Source organism: Benincasa hispida, chromosome 1 (genome assembly GCF_027475165.1).
Source record: "Benincasa hispida cultivar pf3 chromosome 1, pf3_genome.v1.1, whole genome shotgun sequence".
Classification (NCBI taxonomy): domain Eukaryota; kingdom Viridiplantae; phylum Streptophyta; class Magnoliopsida; order Cucurbitales; family Cucurbitaceae; genus Benincasa; species Benincasa hispida.
In genome coordinates, this window is record NC_143478.1 from 95,877,076 (window position 1) to 95,884,779 (window position 7,704).

General features: G+C 41.3%; 1 non-coding gene across 1 annotated transcript; it reads left to right on the forward strand.

Moving 5' to 3' along the window:
- The first annotated feature begins 1,998 nt into the window (after window positions 1–1,998).
- LOC120070402 (small nucleolar RNA R71) lies at window positions 1,999–2,105 on the forward strand. The gene has a single exon (XR_005479896.1). It is a non-coding gene; the product is annotated as a small nucleolar RNA R71 (small nucleolar RNA).
- Window positions 2,106–7,704: the final 5,599 nt, after the last annotated feature.

Genomic DNA, 7,704 nt, shown 5'->3' on the forward strand with positions numbered 1-7,704 from the left:
GAAATCATAATTGGCAAGGAGATAATGTGGTGACTTACTAAATTAATCGATGTTAAATGATTGCGCCGACTAAAGAGGATACGATGATAAGATTGTCAAAGTTAAAATGATATGCGATAAAGAAAAATTTGGAATAAACAAGGTCAAGGAAAGATACAACTCCCAAATTTGCTCTATCGCCCGCATTATTTGTGAACTCATCCTTCTTTTGCGGCGATCTGCTCTCTTCGATTACGATGGCGGAATAAGCTAGTTGCGTCTTTCGTGTAGCTCCTTCGCAATCATTCACCACGATCGTTGCAAAGAAAACATTGAGAGAGTCAAATAAAAAACAGAGTTAGCAAAATCGTTTACCACGATCGTTCACCACGATTGCATGTTTTTTTTATGTAAAAAGACAAATATACGATAACAGATAAAAGAAGGGTAACGAAAGTTCATGAATCATTGATAAGAAAAAGGATATTCCAAAAGAATTGTGTCCCTGTTGAGTTTGAGTTGCATTGTAACGCAGGGCTTTTTACGTCCAAGGCGGCTTTCTCTTCTTTTCTCGATCTTCTGGGATCTTGATTGCCTCAATTCGGAGCTTTTCCTCATTGACGTTCATTACGATCTCCCCCTTGCACACATCAATTTGAGCGCGACCGGTCGAGAGGAAAGGTCGTCCTAATATGATGGGGGCATCTTCGTCGGCTTTATAGTCTAGAATGATGAAGTCTGCCGGTCAGATGAATTTGTCAATTGAGACTGCGGCATCTTTCAACTCTCCTTGGGGATGTATTCCGGATCTGTCCGCAAGCAGGAGAGTCTCCTCGTGTGCGTTAGTCTGCCCATATTCAACCGTTTGAAGATTGATAGCGGCATTAAGTTTATATTCACCCCAAGATCGCATAGTGCTTGACCAATGTAGGTCCCTCCAATTGAGCAGGGTATCGTGAAGCTTCCTGGGTTGCACATTTTTGGTGGGACCATAGTATACACCCCTTACGTTACTGCCATTGCAGCGATCTTTTCTTCATCATTCTGTTTCTTTTACAATTTTTGCAGGAATGATGGTAGTTGTACTTCTTTGATCTCGTATTCTAGAGGCTTATATATGGGCGCAACTTCTGGGTTCATCTTCTCGGTCTCTTCTACATCATATGTCAACAGGTTCTTGGCCTTTACCTCATTCGAGATGGTCGTGATGGGTTCTTCCTCTACTTCTACTGTCATTTTTTCGCTTAGCAAGGAGACTGCTAGGCATTGTTTCTTTCCCGTACCCTCAGAGTTGTGAGAGAGCTCAGTTGAGCTCGGAAACGCTCCTTATGGTCTATTTTTTAGTTCGCCCGCAATCTATCCTATTTGAATTTCAAGATTTCAGATGGACATCACTTGATTCTAAAGTACTAATTCATTCTTCTCAATATACTGCTTCAGCAAGCTCTTTAAAGATGAAGATTGCAGTGCCTGAAACTGCTGGTTTGATTTTGTGGTTGACCGTTGGTTCGCGAGAAAAATTCTGGTAGCATTTTGCGCCACTGATTGAAAATTTTGTTATTGATTTTTCCATGTAAAGTTAGGGTGGTTCCTTCACCTAGGGTTATACGTATCAGAGAAAGGGTTATTCTTTATAAAGCATACTAACTGCAGATTCCTTGGGCATTCTTCAATCGGATATGCTTCTCCGCAGATGACATAACTCGTGGTCGTTTCAGCAATTGCATTGACCTGCCCTTTTTGCGTTCCCATGCTATTAATTGTGATGCCTTGTATTAGGTTCATCATCGCGCTCATTTGGGTTTGTAGGGATGTGATGGCCCCATTATTTGCGTCATTATATTTGATCCTCAATTGTTGATCGCTTTCTCTCCAGTCTTCATGATTTTTGCGATCAAGTATATTTTCGCCTCGTCATATGTCTTATCAAGCAGATCACCAACTGTTGCCACATTGGTAGCCGTCTGCAATGCAGGGTTCAATTCGTGGTAGAAAATCTCCATCTGTAAACAATCTGGTAAGCCGTTATGCGGGCAATCTCTTACCAGCCTCTTAAACCTCGCCCAGGCGTCACTGAGTGATTCGTCAATATCCTGTTCAAACTTGGTAATCAGCTTCCTCCTTCTGGCATTCTCCTTCGGAGGCAAGTACTTCATCTCAACTACTTGTTCCCATGATATAATCTCCCCTGGTTTGAGAGAATAAACCCATTTTCGTGCCTGGTCACACAACGATGGGAACAATGTTAATTGAATCTCCTCAGCGGAGATGTTTGGGAACACAAACGTGTTACAGATCTCAATGAAACTCTAGAGGTGGGCGTACGGATCCTCGCCACACCTACTGCCAAACTGTCCGATAGTTTGAATCATCTGCAGCATCACCGATTTCATTTCGAACCTCGATCCGTCAAGAGCTAGCCTCATGATTCTTGGTGAGAAATCATAGAGGTTGGGCAACACATAGTCCCGGATGAGCCTATTGCGGTCGTTCGCCAATAGGATGAGATTCGCCATGATATTATTTTCATTTGGTGCTCCATTCTCTGGTTGTTCCGCCATGTTTGGATCTTTCTCTTGTTGTTGTTATTGGCGGCTGTCTCTTCTTCTTTGGAAAGTTCTCTCAATCTCTGGGTCATAATTAGACTCAGGATTTTGTCCTTAGTTCATACGACGCTCGCTTCTTCCCTTACCTAAGGAGAAGCAGTGCACAGAGACGGAGAGTCTACAAAGAAAATCAAAAAGTTACTGTTAGCACAATGTATTGCCGTAGTCCCTGGCAACAGCGCCAACAACTTGATGCATGTTGTTAATGCGATGAAATAATGGTGTAGAATGTGATGGTGGAATATGCATTGTGCATGCAAGTTTTCTCAGCAAGATCCAAGTATAAACCCTACTGAGTTACCTGGTAAGCCCAGAGTCGAACACAGAGACTAAGGAAACAGTATGCGATGGTAATTTTAGATCTCTTTGCGATGACAAATAAAACAATGCGTTGGTTGGTATGTTGTTTGAAGTATAAAGTTTATCAGCGGAGTTGAGAAAAGAGTTAATAGTACGAAAGATGCGATGATTATGCGAGGGAACGGGTTGAGAAACGATTTAACTAACACTTTCTAAGATTGCGTTCATGTTATGCGATTGTTGAATAAATTTTGTATGTGGTGTACAGAATGTAATACGTAATGCAATGCAATGCCGCCGCAAAGATGGGAAATGAATTGATGAGGGATTGACGTGTGGATGATGATGTATATGCAGTGATGAATCACACTTCTTGATAATAAATATGACACTACGTTTTAAAGTAATGTATGTGATGTTCCTGATATGCATTGGTAGTATGCGTTCATGTAGTATGCGCATGTCACAAGTTTTCTTGCGCTGGAACCAAGTATAATTCCAACGCAAGTTCTTTAGAGTGATCTGAGGTCGAACATGGGGATTGCGATGATCAATGTGATACTAATGTGATATATGCGACCGAAAACAAAATAATAATGGATTGTATTTGAAAAAGTAAAATGCAATGACAAAATAAAATGCAGTGATAAAAGTAAAATGCGATGACAAAATAAAATGCGATGATAAAATAAAACGCGATGATAAAAAAAATGCGGTGACAAAATAAAATGCGGTAACAAAATAAAATGCGGCGACAAATAAATTAACAAATAATTGGTTGACTGTGAAGATGGCAAGTATCTGATGGAATGCGGTAGTAAGTCTTGTGAAATGTGTCAGAAAGAGAATGGGTTGGGAGAAAAGACATCGTAAGTTCGTCGTTGAGGATGCAACTAAGGTTCCGCTTTCCCTTGGCTTACACCTCTCAGTGATCATCCGCGTTCCCATATCTCTATGGAGAATCAGGGATGAATGTTGCAAACGCAAGGTTGTTTCTATCTCTGTGAATACTTCTTACTTTAGTTAGCGCATTCTTCCAACCTTCTTTCGAAAGGTGGATTAATATCTTCACTTCTGCTTTCAAAGGTGAAGATGTCGTTGAGCATGCGTTGGCTAAACTTAGCTAATTTCTTCAACATGGATTAACTTACTCGCTTAATCCTTCCCCCTCACCCTGGGGAATTAGTTACACATAGTGAGAGAAGTGGAAGATGGATGTATGGTGGTGAACAGAGAAATGACAATGAATATGATAATGATATTAAGAGATAACAATAAAGCGTTTGTTACAGATGAATGAATGAAGGATTAGAAATGAACAATAGTTGATAAATAGAAGGTAAGAAAAAATAAGGAAAGCGTGTCAATGTCTTGAAACGGATCCCGATCGGAGACGATTTGCTTGCCAGCGTGTAGGAGGAGTGTGGTGGAAAACTTCCTTCTCAAGCTGGTTTCCCAGGTAAAATTGATCTTTGCACAAAGCTTCTCTTCGGGCTTGTGGATGAAGTTCTGGCTCCCGAGACTTCCCTTTCGGTCTTGTCTCGTCGTTCTCCTAGATTTTCTCTAGTTGTCTCTTCAAACCAGCCTACTTTCTTTGGAATCGATATAGCTATTTATAGACCTTGCCACGTCCATCGTCGGTGGTCCCGCTCTGAAAAGCTGATTTTTCTGCCATGGCTTGGTGGAAACGTCCGCTCTGCTCCACATTCAATTTGTCAGATTGTGCAACAGAGAAGCTGTACAATTTCAAAAATCCCCACAAATGCGTCGCTCTTTTCATCTATGATCGATCGCCGTATGCGGTGCAAATGCGTTGATCTTTTTATCCATTATCGATCGCCGCATGCGGTGCAATTGTGTTGCTCTTTTTCGTACATGATTGATAATCGCATTTGGTGCAAATGCGTTGCTCTTTTTGTTCTCGAGCAATCGTCGCATGTGGTGACCTGTTTCCTGCAAAACAAAGACTTGGACATTCTATTTTGCCATCGCAATGGGGTTAGCGGGTGTGTTTCCGACACTTTACAACTTTTGCGTTTCTAGGCCAATTTCTATACGTTCGACGCAACTTTTTCCTTCTTTTTCCCGCATATTCTAAATAAGATGGTATAACTAACTTGTATTTCTATAAGTTATCAGCGATCATGCTACATACATACAATAGTAAGTCATCTCTCAATGCAAATGTTATGGCTTTTAGTTTTAGAACACATGCGATGTATGCGATGATATCTATAAGACTTACATCTAAGCCTCTATTCTTGTCTATGCGATGACGAATGACACACACATACACAAGGCGACCACATACTACCATAACCTATCTCTAGGGTGCATGCGATGCATGTTGGCAAACAGAGCTTATCTCTAAGTCTCTACCTCTTGCTTATGCAGATCTAATCTTACATTCTCAAGTCTAGATTCTAACCTAGCTCTCTCAAGTCTTAGGTTCTTTCTTTAGACTCTCTCTCGAGTAGCTCTAAAGGGGTGATGGACGCAACATAAGACAAGATGATCGCATGCAATGAAGATCCTAGGTCATGCTAAATAAGTACCTCTCAACCCATTCGAAAGTTTAGTTACTCATGCAAATTGTAAAGAGAGTGAACAGATGTAGAAATGTAAGTTCCATTCTATATATGAAATCGAAATACAGAATGACAATGTGAAATAAAGATAAAGAGCCTAGTAGCAATTTCTTGCTTCTCAAGTCTTTTACACTGTTCTTCTCTACTCTACTCAAAAGATATTCTTGCTCTCGCAAGAGTCGACCCTCTCTCTGTTTTCCACGCTCCCTGGCACTCTCTCGAGCTGACCAGGACGATCTTCCAACGTCATTTTCCTTCTCTCGCTTCTGCCTTCTACGTATAAGGAAACTAAGAACAAAGGCTAACTATCTTCTATATGGCTCAGCTGGAATGAAAAAATCGAGCACCTTCAATGAAGGTGGCCTTCGGTATTTATAGAGCTTCAAGGTGAAAAGCTTTTCCTGTCAAATGATTGCACTGATGGGATGTCATTAATTTTTTGTCTGATGCGTCGAATAATTGTCACTGAAAAGTTGAGTGTACTTGCTACAGTGTCATTAATGTCTTGTCAACTTAATTCGGAATCGACTGTCATCAACTTTCTGTCCCATCGTGATTTATTAAGCTTTCACCTTGATGCGCCGGCTCTATACAGCCACCTTCTTGAGCAAATTTTTGCGAATGCAAACGATAACATAGCCTTACGGTCGCAATCTCTTAATACGCTCGGACGTTAATTTCTTTGGATCCCAATTCTGTCTTGCGCCAACGCATTTTCTGCACAAAATACATAGGTTAGTTGTTTTTAATGTGATGGATGCATGTGATCGCAATGTAATAAACTTAATGATTTTTTATGCAATTTTATATATTTTTACCGTCGCAATCCTTCATTGTTTTATATTTTTGCACTGTAATAACGTGCATTTCTTCCCATTATCACTCTCACATGGTATTACCCTAGAGAGGATCCCAATAAGGTTTTTCTTGTGGCACCGTTCGTACATCCTGATCGTCATGGCAGCATCCCGATCGCCTAAGGATAATTTGATTTTTTTTTCTTTGTTTTTTGAACCCTATGGTTGACACTCATTCCCTTGTGACCCTTTTTTTTTCGCAAAACAATGGTTTACTTCACCGAGCATGTCTCATCTGATGAGAGGCATCTCATGATTCTTGAAAATCGAAGTCAGCCCATGAAGGAAGGACTCAACCTTCCTGTGCAAAAATCATTAGCCAGTTCTTTCACTAATCACTGGCCAAGTTTAAATGACAACTTGATCCTTTCCAAATTATCGAAGGAAGTACCCTTGACCCGAGGAGTGCGTGAATGAATCCTGCGATCTTCTATTCATGAGGAAACCCGTAACCCAGATTGAGTGCTAACTCTCGGACGTCGCATGATTGAGGGTCAGTTTCGCTAGACCGTTGTGACAAAAGTCCCTAGAGAATTCGGCTTCGTTAACTGTTACTGGGAGTGGCTTGAGGTTGTAGTAGGTTGAAACAAGCGATTCCTTCATGAAATTAATTTTCTTGGCGCAGTGATGGCCTCTCTGTACATATATGATCACAATTATGACATGGTTTGAGCTTTCTGTGAAGCCTGGTGCCCTTTAACCAACACTTTTCATACTGCGGCGGGCGAAGCGTCAATTTCCTTATGGGACCTTTGGTTGTTTAGGGGCCTTCCGATCAAAGGAAGCTTTTACAAAGAAGTGATTTATTCCTTCAAAGAGCTAACTAGTCACCGTGACAAGAAGTGATTTATTCCTTCAAAGAGCTAACTAGTCACCGTGACAAAGAAAAGCCAAAAACGTGCGAACACCTCTTTCGGGCATATTTTTTGATAGTGTGCTTGCAGAGAGAAAATCGCATGACTCCCATGAAGCATGACTCCTCAGTGTCTATCAGCTCATGGATCTCTTTTTTGTTCCTGGGGGCTCGTAAATATGACAAGCCTGTTACACAAAAGCAAAAGAAAGCCTTTTGGTCCCGGTCCATGCAAAATCCTGATGGTACGTAGATCGCATTTCGAGATTGGTTGAGCAGGGAGACATGCTATTCATGGAGCTAGAGGTAGGAGACGAGTTGAAGAACAAGACCTATCTGGCCGCTTTTCTATCCTGCTGGTTATGACTTTTTGTATTTCCCAGAAGGGAGGTTATCTTCGCCCTGGGGTCTTTAGAATGGCTTGCTTGATGGCTCACGGAACTATTTATAGTCTCGCTGTTTCAATCCTGGCCAACATCTATCACGGCCTAGGGTTGATAGTAGAGGCTTCGAACCCCATC